Source organism: Numida meleagris, chromosome 4 (genome assembly GCF_002078875.1).
Source record: "Numida meleagris isolate 19003 breed g44 Domestic line chromosome 4, NumMel1.0, whole genome shotgun sequence".
Taxonomy (NCBI): domain Eukaryota; kingdom Metazoa; phylum Chordata; class Aves; order Galliformes; family Numididae; genus Numida; species Numida meleagris.
The window spans coordinates 29,586,808-29,600,252 of record NC_034412.1 but is presented as its reverse complement, the minus strand read 5'-3'; the positions used below and the strand labels follow the sequence as shown (position 1 = coordinate 29,600,252).

Sequence of the window (13,445 nt, the reverse complement as noted above, 5' to 3'; positions counted from 1 at the left end):
AATTGCAGTAATGGTTTTGTTATTTCATGTGTTACTACTTCTGACCAACTTTTTTCACTGAAAAGCTGTAGTGTAAAATGAATGTGGTAGTCACTCAGATAACCTTTATGATACTAGGGAAAACTGCTCCAGTGTAATTCTTTTTTTCTCTAGGACTAAACCTAATGAATTAATGCCAAGCTAAATTTAGCAAAAAATTTTTCAAGTAAGCTGCTGATTCAGAGCTGCTGTAACTTGATCAGTGTTTCGCTAAATTCTTTCTTGCTAATATGAAATAAGTCTGGTTTTAAACCAAGCTCTGCAGTTAAAATGTTTTTTTTTTGCCAGTTTTACTCATGAGAACTGCATCAGCTGTAGAGTCTGGTCTGTTGTGAAACTATTTTCTGCTTTATGCTTAGAATTGTTTTTTGTGGTCCTTTATTAATGTTAGAATGTAATACCTGTATTTCTGTAAGAAACTGAACTATATATCGCAGTAAAACAAGCAAACAGAAAACAGCTTTTAATTTTCGTAAGAAAGCAGTTGTAAATGGTGTAAATTCTTCATAAGACTGAAAATACAGCTGCACTGCATTTTTATTTCCCTACTACTCTCCCCACTCTTCCGAAACGTTGGAAGGAAATACAACTTCATAATCTTAGGGTTTCATGATTTTTGTGTTGGTGGTGTTCCTAATATGCATGTCGTAGGTTACTTAGACTTTACTGTCTGAAGGTTTTTAATGGTAACTTAAAGCAGAGATAGTAAGCATATATACTCATGTAAAGCTACATTGTGGTTTTTATCACAGTTCTTCAGTGTAGTTCTGTGACCTTAATCTGTGTTACTGGAAGGAGGTGTGTGCAAAACACTGGCTCCTAAGGCCATGACCCGAAGTGATTTTAATCAAGAAGTGGTGACTACGAGGGAAGTTCCCTTGTGTGAAACTAACCAGTCATTTTTCATTATTTCCTTTTTCAGTCCAAATATTTGAAGTGTCGTGTAAGAGATGGTAGTCTCCAGACTTCACTGGCATTAGTGCGGTGACTCCTGTAGTGATGAGTCTGGAATTTTCCCCTAGGATCCAGATGTGAAAGTGAAGCCAGTGAGGTGTTTGAAGCACTGTGAAGATGCTAGACATAGCATTTCTTTATTGTACTGTGAAATCTCTGCATGGCTCAGGTAGGGAAAGCTACAGGCAGTAATTCCATCTTAATGTAAGGGATGTTGTGACTCGTCATCCTCTCTCTGATGTTGTACAGATTTGTTTAACTCAGCAAACTCGAGGTAGTGGAAAAACTCCTTGCTGCTCTTACTGTCTTAAATTGAGATGCAGCAGAGAAGACTCCAGTAGTGGGCTAAGCACACCATGGGTGATTGGATGGCCTCGTATATTTACATTTGACTTATTATAGTATATTCATTCTTCTCCATCTTCTAAAATTAGCAGAGCACAGCATAATTATAATACTTTCATGCTTCAGGATAAGCTTTGCATTTCATTAGTTCATCGGTTCTTATTTATGCTACGTCAGTTCAGGAAGAAAAATGTTAAACTGGAATAACTTGTTTTGAAAGTTCAGTACGAGTGTGCTTTCTTCATCCCTAATTTTCAGTCTCCCACCTCTTCACTTAATGTAAAAGTTTGTTTGCCTTGTCCTCTCCACTAAATTGTAGACTTCACTATGGAGCAGCATCAAAGCAGTTTATTTGCCTTCGAATACATGTATGTATTTGATTAGAAGTTTTCAGCTGACACCCCCTAAATCTTCCTTTCTTCCTCCTTCCCCACGCAAATATTTTTAGGACAAGATTTACTGGTAAAAATAGTAACAGGTTTGCGGCATCGTGCTTTTTCTTAGTTCTGCTTTGGATTCCAAGCTCAAGGTTGTGCATCTCTGAAGGGCAGTGGTGTTTGGCACCCCAGCAGCTCCTGTTGGTTTGGCAGCACAGTGCTGTGTTGTGAATAGTTGCCAGCTTACAGGCAGCTTTTAGGTATGTCGATGCTGCTCTTTCTCACAGTAGGTTGTGGCCTTCAGTGACTCTGTTGTACAGGGGTTTCTAACCATTTTGGGAGCTTTGCTTGAGGAAAAAGTAGGCTAGCTGGGAGCAGATTGTCTTCCTCTCCCTAACCCCGTCCAGAGTAGGGCTGATGGCTATTCCTTGCCCCTCACTCCCTAGTGAAAGGCCTCTGTGGGGCCCAGTCTCATCCTGGATATCCCCACCTAAGCAAACAGCCAGGCACATGCTGCATGCAGTAGCGTGCAGCCCTGTCTGGAGCCACTCGAGTGTGCCTTCCTGGGTGGACTCGTGCTTTGCTGCTTGGGAATGGTCGGTGTGAAAGGAGCCTGTATTCCTATGGGATGGGAGGCTTTGGTGTTTATCTGCCTTGAACACCACTTGAAAGGTAGACGATGAGGAATGCACCCTCTTTCAAGATCATAGTCTCGTAGTATTTTATGGATACTTTGAAAGGCAAAAGAGTGTTTGGCGGGGTTAGCGGGCAAATAAATGTATGTGGCCCTGGGGCTTTTTGTCCTCTTCAGGAGTTGTGCTAATGTATCTTCATATATAACCAGAAGGATGAGCTGGTCGTATTCCCTCTGTTCTAGGACTCGTTGTATAGACTGGAGTAAGAAATGAAACATTTGTGCTTCAGACCTCTCTCAAGAGTACAGACACGTGCTTCATCGTAGTGTCTTCCTTTTCTGTGGATGTTAATGGAAGTAACCTTTTTCACCACGCATCCTGCTTGTTCGCAGTCTTTTATGTGACCTTGTAGTGAAGTCATAAAAGCTTGAATCTTTGCTATCGCAATCCTTGCCATAGCAACATGCGTCATAATCATATAATTATTTATTTAATGGGTTTAATTATGAAAACTGGAAAAGGCACTTAGGAAAGCTGGACTGGGTAGAAAAAAGCACACTTTTAAAAGGAGAAAATACTTCTAAGGTAACATGAGACAAATAATAAGTTCTGAAGCATTTGTTTTAAACTACTTTCTTCCCTTTATCTGCCTTTTCCTCCTTTTTTACTTTTTTTGTCAGCTGCTGTGCAAGAATCACGCAGCTGCTTCGGTGATTTTTTTTTTTCCCTTTTTGCAGACCTATAAATACACTTCCTTTGTCACTTTGTCGTTTCCTAAGAACTTTGCTTCCAGATAGCTTTGCTATTTAGGATGTTTACTCCTTGAATTTCATACTTGGTGTTTAAAAAAAAAAAAAAAAATTAGAAATCCTAAAACCAAACGCTGCCTATTGGTATTTAAATTTTATATTGTCTGCTGCTTTCGCTTCTCGAATTAGGAAATCAGTTTTGCTATTGACAGTCACTCTGGGAAAGAATCATGAACAGGAATGAAACTTGAAGTAATTTAAGAACATACGGGCACATGTTTACTCAAAGAATGGAGAAAATAAGGCTTTTTTTTTTTCTTAGGGCTGTGTACTGTGCTCTGGAAGATTTCTTCGCTTATATATCAATAGCATATTCACCAAAAGTTGTGATCAACAATGTTTTGTCGTAGTATGCTGTCAGTCTGTTCTCTGAAGAACAGTTGAAATCAATTGGTCCTTTCCTTAATTCATGAGGGAATAATGAAATGAAACAAATAACTGTATTGATTCTGCTTCAGATTATGGACATATTGTGAACATTCAATTTAAATCAATATATAGCTCTGAAAAAATAGCTCAACTTCTGGCAGAGTTGTCCTTCCTTATATCTCTGCCTCCAGGCTGTATTGAGCCTTGAATGAGACTGAGCCAGTGGAATGGTAGCATCAGAGCAGGTCTTGGCAGCTTAAGGTTTTATAGACATTCTTGCTACAACTACATTAAAGTCTGGTTGCGAAATAGGACTTGGTGACAGAACATGAATTGTTAATCCAGGATGGGGCTAGAATTTCAAATTTGAACTTTTTGGCATGGAGGTAAGGGTGGGGTTTGGGAAGGAATTTCGTTAGTGGGATTGTGATATAAAATGCAAAGACTTTGCAGTGAATACTCAAAAAGTAACTTGGAAGAAATTTACTTCTGTTGAAGTTATTGACTCAGAAGCCTTCCTTAGTGAATGTTCCTGCTCAGACCTGATGCATGGAAGCAGAATTTATTTCTTTGTTTCGTGTGCTTGGTTTTTCTTTGCAATGCTGAAATGTGAAACCTTTCCTGTTGGCATGTTGGCTGACTTCATCACTTCTTTGGTAGTCTCTTCCTCTCTGTGTACTAAGAGGAGACACCTACTCCTCTGTATGCCCGGAGATTTGTGGGCCATGATCTTTTATCCTTAGGAAATTGTGTTGTTTTTTTTTTTAATTCCTCAGGTGTGATGCAGAACCATATATAGGACCATTGATTTGGTAACTGTTTGGAGAGAAGTCTTGAATTAGTTTTTCCATCTGTGTCTTTTTTGTCATATCTTGCTGGCTGCATGCGAAATTCTGCCTTTTAGAATTGCAGTATTTAGGAAAGATTCACTTGTGGCTCCGATGCTCGTTAGAGGAATCAACACTGCTCTTTAAAAACAGGCAAACAAAAGTAGCACTAAACGTAGACTGGATTATTAAGTGCTCCTTGCTGAAGATGCTGTGTCAGTGGTGTTACTGTTTGATGTACCTCTACAAACCACCCTGAAACTCTTCACTTGTCTCCTTAGTGGAGCCACAGAAATACAGTTCTAGAGCTCTGTGAGATTCCACTTTAGACTTCCTGGTGGCTCAACAAAGCTGACATTTATGTTCGCAGTATTACTGTATAAGCTTCTCTAGGCCTTCAAAGTAAAAGCCATACCATGTTAAAATTACTAATGCGCAAACATATGGAAGTGTGTACAAACTGACTTCTTTCTCTGCTGAGTTCCATCTCTCCTGATATGATGAATGTGTCTCATTTAGGCAGCAGCTTTTTTCTTTTGGGCTCTGGGGGTACAGAAACAAGGAGAGTAGCTGGTCTGTAACAGCAGAATAAGCTGCACCTGAGTGGAGAGGTGGTTTGCCGGGAGCTTTAGAAGTGAAGCTACACCTGGTGAGAAGGGAGTGGCGAGAATAACTTGCACCTAAGAAAACAAACAAACAAAAAAATGCCAAGGGGAATAGGAGAACTCGGTAATGTTACAGTCTCTTCCACTTGCCTAAGGCAAGGTCACTAAATTCAGCGTTTGTTTCCGTGAAGCTTTTGCTTGGTATGGGAAGCTCTGTAATCCAGAAACTACTGCAAAATTCTCACTTCTATTGGGTTCTTTTTTTCACTTGTATTTTGGTAATTCAACCTTATTTCTTCTCAAGAAGGTCAGATGTTCTTTAAATATTGCTGCAAAATGGTACCACTTAACCATGTTTTGATGCATAATGTAATCAGCTTGATTGCTTTTAAATATGTCATTCAGACCTACAGTTACTGTCAGCTGGGCCGAAGACATTCTCTTGGGGGATTTTGGTAATGCTTTCTGGCAGATCACAGCATCTGATGGTAGCAGGGTTTTTAGCAGGCTTACTTTGGTTTGCTCACTGCAAAGCTAGTACTAAGTCTGTAACAGCTTTAAATGCTATCCCGTTCTTCTTTTCAAATTGTAGTGCCAGGCTCTGTTAAGAGACTGGGTTTGCTTTTTCATGTGTTTTGTTCTTGAAAGGCATTATTGGCAGTACAAAGTGTGAAAATAAGGCATACGCATAGCTGTACTTTTTCTTCCCTGAGTGTGGCGGCATATTGGTGCTAGTGTGAATATGATCTCGCTAAAGAATCAGCTGGTTGAATGTGGGACCTCTTAATTCCTGATTAGTTGCAAACTGAACAGGGCTGGCTAATTATGATTTTCAGTTTTCTTATTGGAGTGTGATGGTTCTAGAAGACACAGGTGCCTCCTTTCTCCTTCACTAAAAGGAAGCATAAAAAAAATCCAGGTGGGCTCATTAGAAGTCAGTACATTGACAAAGGTAAGAACTTACATTTGGCTTCTTCATGTGTTTGTTTACTTAAGCATACTGCTGTTCGAGTATCATTCTCATAACAACTTTGTGCTTAGTTCTGAACTCCTGAGGAAAGACATCTGGCTGCAGCTTGCATTAATTAAAAATAGTGAGTAGCCATTTTGGATATACTGTTTAAAAGAAAATAATCTGATGTAATGAAGTACTTGTGTTCTTAAAGGAAAAAAAAAGAAAACAATTCTGTGCATGGGAATGTGAGGAAGAGTTAAAAGTGGGACAGTCAGCAATTGCCGCTCCCCACTTTTTGAAGAAGGAAGGCTTTCCATGTAGCACCGGAGAAAGAAGATATAATCATTAGGCCTTAAGATAAGAGAATATTGGTGAAAACAAGATGAATAAATCATCTCTTCAGGTTGCTTTTATACTGTCGGTGGCTACTTGTGTTAAATATCAGTAGCGATTTCTTATTGTGACATCTTTCTCTGTTTCTTCCTCCTCCTCTCTTCTTTTCAGAAAACTCGTTGGCAAAGCTATCAATGCAAATTTGACCTTTAAGTTTTTGAGTGAACAGCTCGTGTTTCAGGAAATAGTTCAGAATGTGCAGGATAATTTATTGCAGGAATTTAGTACATTTTATCACTTTTGGAAGTTGTCAAAGCCATTTTAAAATTCATGTCTTTCATTTTACCCTATACTGTGAAGGCATAGGTCTGGCTAATTGACCACCTTCTCGGGCCGCTTGTTAATGTGGCCACTGAAGCTTGACATGGGTAGCGTGAGTAGGCTGGGGCCAGTCAGGCTGTGGGCTCTGTAATGCTCTGGGGCCCATGCTGTGCGAGGCAGGGGCTTCTGGCTCTGCTGCCCTCTGGTTGTGGCAGGCCCGAGCAAACCCTGCAGCGTGCTCCATTTTCTCCCGCTGTCCCCTGCTTCTGTGGCTGTGTTAATATGGAGCGGCTGAAGTCACCCAGCTGGCTGCGGGCCAGGCCGAGCTGCCTGTAGCTTGTGTGGGGACCACGGTGGTGAGCAGAGAGCGGTGACTGTCCGAGGCAGAGGGGCAGCTCCTGGCGAGGGTACGTTTGGTCCTTTTGTCTTTCCTTCTTGAGTGTATCACAGTTATGCTCGCGCGCTGGCTGTTTCCTTTCTTCTTCTCACTAGCTTTGATTTCTCTCCCCTAGGATTATTTAACTTTCTTTCTGGTTAGACAAACGGGCGCTGTTTTGTAAGCGAATGGTCTGTCTCCATTAAGTCATTAAGTAACCGTGTTTCATTGTTGAAAGTCTTGTTCAACAGACTTGGCATTTAAGGTCAGCAGACTATCTCTGTAATAAAAGTGCAGGTGTGCAATCAGGAGTATATCACTCAAGCCAGTTTTGCTTCAATCCTATGCTTCTTTGCATGTAATAATTACTGGTGTAATGGAAATATCAATTCAGTTGATCTTGAAAGTTTGTGTTTACCTTTCTTTTCTTTTGGAATATTGCAGTCAGGCTTTTTGCCTAAGTTATGGACATTGCTGAACTGTGGTAGAAAACAGTATGAAAACAGAGAGAACCTCGATAGGGATTTTGTGTCATAATTTAATGACCCAAATCACGTGCCTTTTACTAGCTATTTCTCTCTACCTGTGATCTCAGAATTGTTTTTGGATGCACAGACTTCAGAGATGTGGAGAAGAGGAAACATTGACTGGTTTTATTGTGTTCAGTATGCTTTCATTCAAAGAGTGTCAGTCAACTTTGAGAGAGCAAATTTTAAAATCTTGTATGAGCTCTCCTCGAGTGTATAATAGCAAAAGAGAGAAAGTTTGAAATAATTTCACAGGAAGTTAAGAAATAAAGATCTCCTTAAAATATTAAAAAAATTAAGTGGGAAAAGAATCCTGTTAGGGGTTTGCAAACAATCTAGGTTCGTGTAACTGTCTGAAAAACCATCATAAATAAATCACAGTCCTTGCTACTAAGATGACTTAAATTCCTGTGATACTGCAGTGATTTGTCTGTTTAATTTTGTGACTGCTAGTTTATTAAGGCTGTTGCAAAACTTTTTGTTTATTGCTAGCACATAAGTATCTGACAAGTGATTCACTTGTAAGAAAAACTCTGGAATAGGCAAAGAGAAAAGCCAGGCACTTGGGAATCCTCCCTGTGAGGAATGGACTTTTTTTTTTTTTTTTTTCCATTGTGCTATACCTGTTGTCAAGAAACCACTGGGTGATAATGGATTGCTGAAAGATGCTTGCTGTATAGAAAGAACTCTTCAAAATGAATAAAATTAAGGCTGGCTGCTGTCACATTCCAGGTATTGATATTCCCATACTGAAAGTAAATGCAACTGCTGCACTGTTTCTTCTTTTAGGGGTGATTGTATGGATTTTGCTTTAGAAGAGGAACTATTCTCTTGCTACACCATCAAATTCACGCAACAAATTAAATAGCAATAACCTTGCAGAAGGTTTTTTTTTTTAAACTGCAAACCTTTGGGAATATGCTCATTAGACTGAGATATTACTTGATCTGTGTGAGTTCCTGTATTGTATATTTGCAGTTTTTATCTATTACTGTCATTCTTCCGTAAGGCTTGAAAAAATGTACTTTGGCAGCATTTAACTTTCCAGCTAAAAAGAATAGGAGACTGATTTGTGAAGTGTGTTCTGAGTAGCAGAATTCCATAAAGGTCATTATGAAGTGTAACCAGGTTTAATTACTCAAATGTAAGGATCTGATAGTAATATTAAATGAGAACATCTGAAGAAAAGTGAAAGTTTCAAGTCGCTTATTTTGATGTGACTTAATCAGACTTAATGCTTAGTAAAGAGGAAATGCAGAACATTAAATGGCGAAGTGGTGAGGGAACTGGAGAGATAACAAAGCACTTCACCTTCTCAATTTGTAAATCAGATAACATCAATCTGAGTGAGCTCTCCTGTGGCTTTAAACGTTTTCTTTGTGCATGCTTATCCTTGTGTATATATTTTTTTGTTAGTTCAGTAGTTATAGAAGTATCACAAGTATCCTTAAAGCTTTATTACAAGTAGTGTGTGTATTCTTGGCATAAATGTCAGCCTCATTGCTCTGCCCCAGTATGGATTTGTCATGAATAAAAAGTAGTTTATGCTCTGCTCTTATCCATAGTTCTAGAGTGAATTATTTTTAGCTCTCAGATTACATTTTCCTATTAAGAAAACATTAACGTAACTCCTACTGAAGCATTGCTTCTCATTATCTTGTGATCTGAAGACAAACTAAATATGTTGCATGACAGGAATCAGTGCTCTCTCTTCAGGAATTGATGCTTTCTCCTTTAAAATGTTTGATTTCCAAACTGCCTTTTCTTCATACAGACAGTATTAGAGTGGCAAGATATTCTTGGAGCTAATGCTGGGCTGCCAGGTGTCTGAAAATGGACCAATTTTGTGTAGTTGTGATAAAAAATACTATAATTTGCAGGTGTGGGCAAGACCGCTTGGAAGTTCCCAAGCTACTTTTGGACCTTCTGGTGATAGCGAGAATAGTCTTGCGTTCAGGGGGTATTTCAGGAAAATTCCTTGCATGTGATAGGTAGGAAAGAGCAGTGTGTAAAACAATTATTTGTAAATTTTTGCATATGCAGTACTCCACAAAGTATACTTCGCAGGTGAGAAACTTGATTAAATTAATAAAGCTTTTTGGATGATCCACGTACAGAAATGCTTGTTGTCCTGCACAGAAGGGGAGAGTAATTTGAAAAACTGAAATGGCAAAAAGGTGTGCATTTTGTTCATTTAAAAGGCGTTGGTTATCTCTGCATCATAACAAGAAATGTATTCTTTTCTTAATAGGAAGAGGATCCTTAACTCTGTATCTGGCTTTTTTTTTTTCCTCACTCTTTTGAACTACTCTTCATTTTGTCAAGACTAAGACTGTAACTGGAAGCAATACAATGCTCTGCTCCCACCAGCTACACCAGTAGTAGCCTTGGCAGCATTGAATTAGTCAGCATAGCTCCTTTAATTAGTTCTTCACTAATTTTGGAGAGCAACCTCCAGAGACTATTTCCTTCACTTGAATTCTTTGACTGTTGTCATTTTGTCTAAGAAAAACAAAATTGAACTTAACATGAAACAGAGATTATTTTGATTTCTTTCTTCAGAAAAGATTATAATTTCTTTCTAACATGATACTGCTGAGAAATTTTTACCCTCCAAAATGACTTTCATTACTTGACTCTAAGTACCTTTTTTGCATTGGAGTCTCAGCTGGGTTTAGAATCAAAGGCCATTCAATTAAATATCATCAGCTTTAGGCCATGAAATGTATTCTTTTTTTTTTCTGAAGGGCTGGGACAGTGTGATCAGTTTCTGTGTCTTAGCATGCAGAAAATAATGGCCTTAATGAGGGGATCGCGAACTGAGGCAGTTGTTAAAAGTAAATCATTTTCTTCTATAAAAGACAGTCACAATGCTAAAATAGACCAAGAACAGTCATAAGCCAAGAGAAGCACGTCAGTAACAGATTAAAATCACAACATCACATCTTGATGACATCTTTTACTTCATTTACAGAAGAAATACCATCAGCATCTTATTGAACTTATTTGCTTGTTTTTAAATTTGTAGAAGAAGACTTCTAAGATTCCTTTGTTGGCTCCAAGATGTAGGCCACAGCTAATTAGTAAGCTCTTTCATTTGAAGCTTCTTCATTAGAGATAATGCATAATCATGGTTAACGACACTATTTATTATAATAGTGTATAGTCTGGAACTGCATCAAATAGTAATTTGTTAATCAGTTCTGCTGAATAATTAAGTTGTTCCAGTAATCACGCAGGGCTGTTTCTTACAAGATCGCCCTGTGCTGGACTCTGTTAGTCTGCCTTTGCATACTCTCACTGATACACCTATAACTTGATCCTTTCTTTGACAGGTGAGACACCTGTACGCTACAAGCTGTCTCCTGACTCCTTGTAGAAACAATTCAAACACTGGATGTTTACTGAGCCATGCTGGCAAATAGGACAATTCTTGGAGTGCAGTGGTTCTGTCTTCCAGGACCTGCAAAGTTGAGGCAATGTTGTTTGATTTATTTTCCTTTGCAGAATGTGCTTTTTGTCTGCAAGTAAGGCATAGACTTACGTGCCTCTGTAATGGCAAAACTCACTGCACAGAATTTAGCTACCTCTCTTGGTATACACACCCAAGCATTACTGGTGTTTTGTTCAGTTTACATCATTATCTTGTGTAGATAAAATGAATTACTTTCTATAATTTAATAAGCATTTACACAATACTGTTTAGCTTAGATTACCCTTAATCACTTGTGATTCAACTTCTTGCAGGAGCAAATTTGACAGTAGTTCTTTTTGCAGAAAGGCAGAAATGCAACTTTTAAATTATAGCATATGTTAGCACAACTGAATAATTCAGGCAATATGACTATGTGTCATATTGAGCAGTGCCAGGAGGACAGTTGATTGCCGGAAGTCTAAAAATACTTTGTATAAGTTCATTGCCTCATGCACACTTGCAGTGTCTGGAAACTCAAATATATGCTTATTCATGTCCTACAGCTTGAAATTCCAGGATTTGGAAGACCCCCTATAGAAAAAGCAGTGAAATCTGGAATGGGTATGTAGAATAATGTGTTTGTACAGCCAGCTGCCTCATCCTGTGCAAAGCTATTATGGCTAACATCTGGGATGGTGATGATTTTCTGCATCACCTTGAGGGAGGGAACAAAAAAAACTAAAACCAATAACAAAACAGGACATCACGCTTCCAGGAAATCAGTTGTTGTTCTCCTTTCAAAACAGCGTGTGAGCCTGTGTGCACTTGTGCGTAACTTGTGGGACATTGTTGAAGGATGAGCAGGGCTGTTTTCCTTATGATCTTAAGAGGTCCCTCTGATCAAGCATAAATGGAAAGAAACTGCTGGCTTTCCTTTTTTATGATACTTACGACTATAAAGTATCGTGTATAGACACACACAAACTATACGAAGAGTATTCCTAAAGATAGCCTCTGAGAACAGTGGCCCTGGATGTATGTTCAGTGTGCTGTAACATGTGCGCTGCAGCCTGTCTCCCTCCAGAGCAGGAGAGGGCACAGAGATGGTCCCATGTAGGCAGGACTTTGCGCTGCTGTGCGTGATGCGCTGATGCATCGGGTCTTTCTTGGGGCCAGTTGTTTTTCCCTCTTTTTGTGGGTTTGACTTTTCCCAAATGCTTTGCACCTGGGAAGGCAGATCAGTACTTCCATTTTGTCCTTCGTCTCATGCATGCACTTCAGTACTTCCCTCTCTTCCACAAAGCTTGCTGTACGTGGTGAAATATTTTAATCTAGTAAAATTGAAACTACTCTGTTTTGCTTTTGGACTACAAATTTATACCATGAAATCTTCTGTAGCATCAAGAATGTTCTAATTCATATGTCACAGGGTAGCTGCTTGGTAGTCTTGAAACAATGTTTGATATTACTGTTTTACCAGTATCATTCACTTGTGTGCATATCGTATCAGTGTGTGATTATGTATAACAGAAATCAGGAGCAGGAGACAGAATTCAAAGAAATGATACCATCGTTTAAATTTCAGACCTGAATCCACGTTACAGAGATTGGAAGATAGTGCAGGTTGCTTATTAGCCACATCTCTGGCCTAGGGTTCACTCTGCTAGAGCTCTGCTGCATCCAAAGACTTGTCTAGGCCAGCTCTTTATTTTGACTGTTAATAAGACAACGCCCTGGAGCTGGTTACCCTTCACATGGTCTGTTCCCTTATAATCACCATTGTTCACCACTCTCCTGTCTGAAAGGCAGCAGGGAATAGTGTCAGAGGAAATGATCAGGTTGCCTTGTTTTGTGCTGTTCAAATACAACATTTATCAGCATATATATGAATATGTATCTTGTCTAGTGCTATTCACTTGGGTTTTTCAGTATACTAGACAGGAACTGCAAGGGCAGGCTGAGATATGCCTTTTTACAGACGTGGTCTTGGCGGTGCCATACAGCACATATGTTGAGGTTTGTGGTTCTGAACTATATCCACTGTAAATCCTGTAGGTGAGGTTTGAAAGTACGCTGGCCTAAGGAGCACCTGTACTTTCCCAGGACAGACTCTTTTAAATATGCAAAATTAGAAAAACACACAAACAACCCCAAACCCATACGTAATGTGGCCAAACGTCCATCTCCAGAAGCATTTTCTCATCTTTAAAGTTTTCTGTGGGTGTAAATTCCAGTATAGCTTCACACTCTCTGCTTCATCATAATGGAGTCAGAAAGAAATTACTGTCAGGTGGGAAGATATTTCTTAAAACCTTCTTTCAACGTTAGTGTCTATTGCAATGCATTGGTTAGAAGTGTGGAGCAATCTGTTGGTTTTGACCAACAAGAAATGTGTCAGAAATTACATGGTTTTCATGAACTAAAATAACTTGTCAGACACAAAGCATTACTATGGTCATATATACCGAGCTTGAGGTAATAATATTTTGGTATATGACAGTAATTGCAAAATTCTTTCTAAAATTGCAATTCAGCCTGAAAATTTGTTTCCTGTGATC

At 39.1% G+C, this 13,445-nt stretch overlaps 1 protein-coding gene across 4 annotated transcripts in view; it reads left to right on the top strand.

Moving 5' to 3' along the window:
• The window catches only part of GAB1 (GRB2 associated binding protein 1), a 100,938-nt gene that overhangs the window by 18,274 nt on the left and 69,219 nt on the right, over positions 1–13,445 (top strand). Inside the window, exon 1 of one of the 4 annotated variants that reach the window (XM_021394100.1) lies at positions 6,700–6,976. The exons of the other annotated variants lie outside the window; for them this stretch is intronic. The gene's annotated coding sequence lies outside the window, so the exon portion shown is untranslated. Of the gene's footprint in view, positions 1–6,699; positions 6,977–13,445 lie in introns of those variants that run through there. 4 annotated transcript variants of the gene reach the window in all.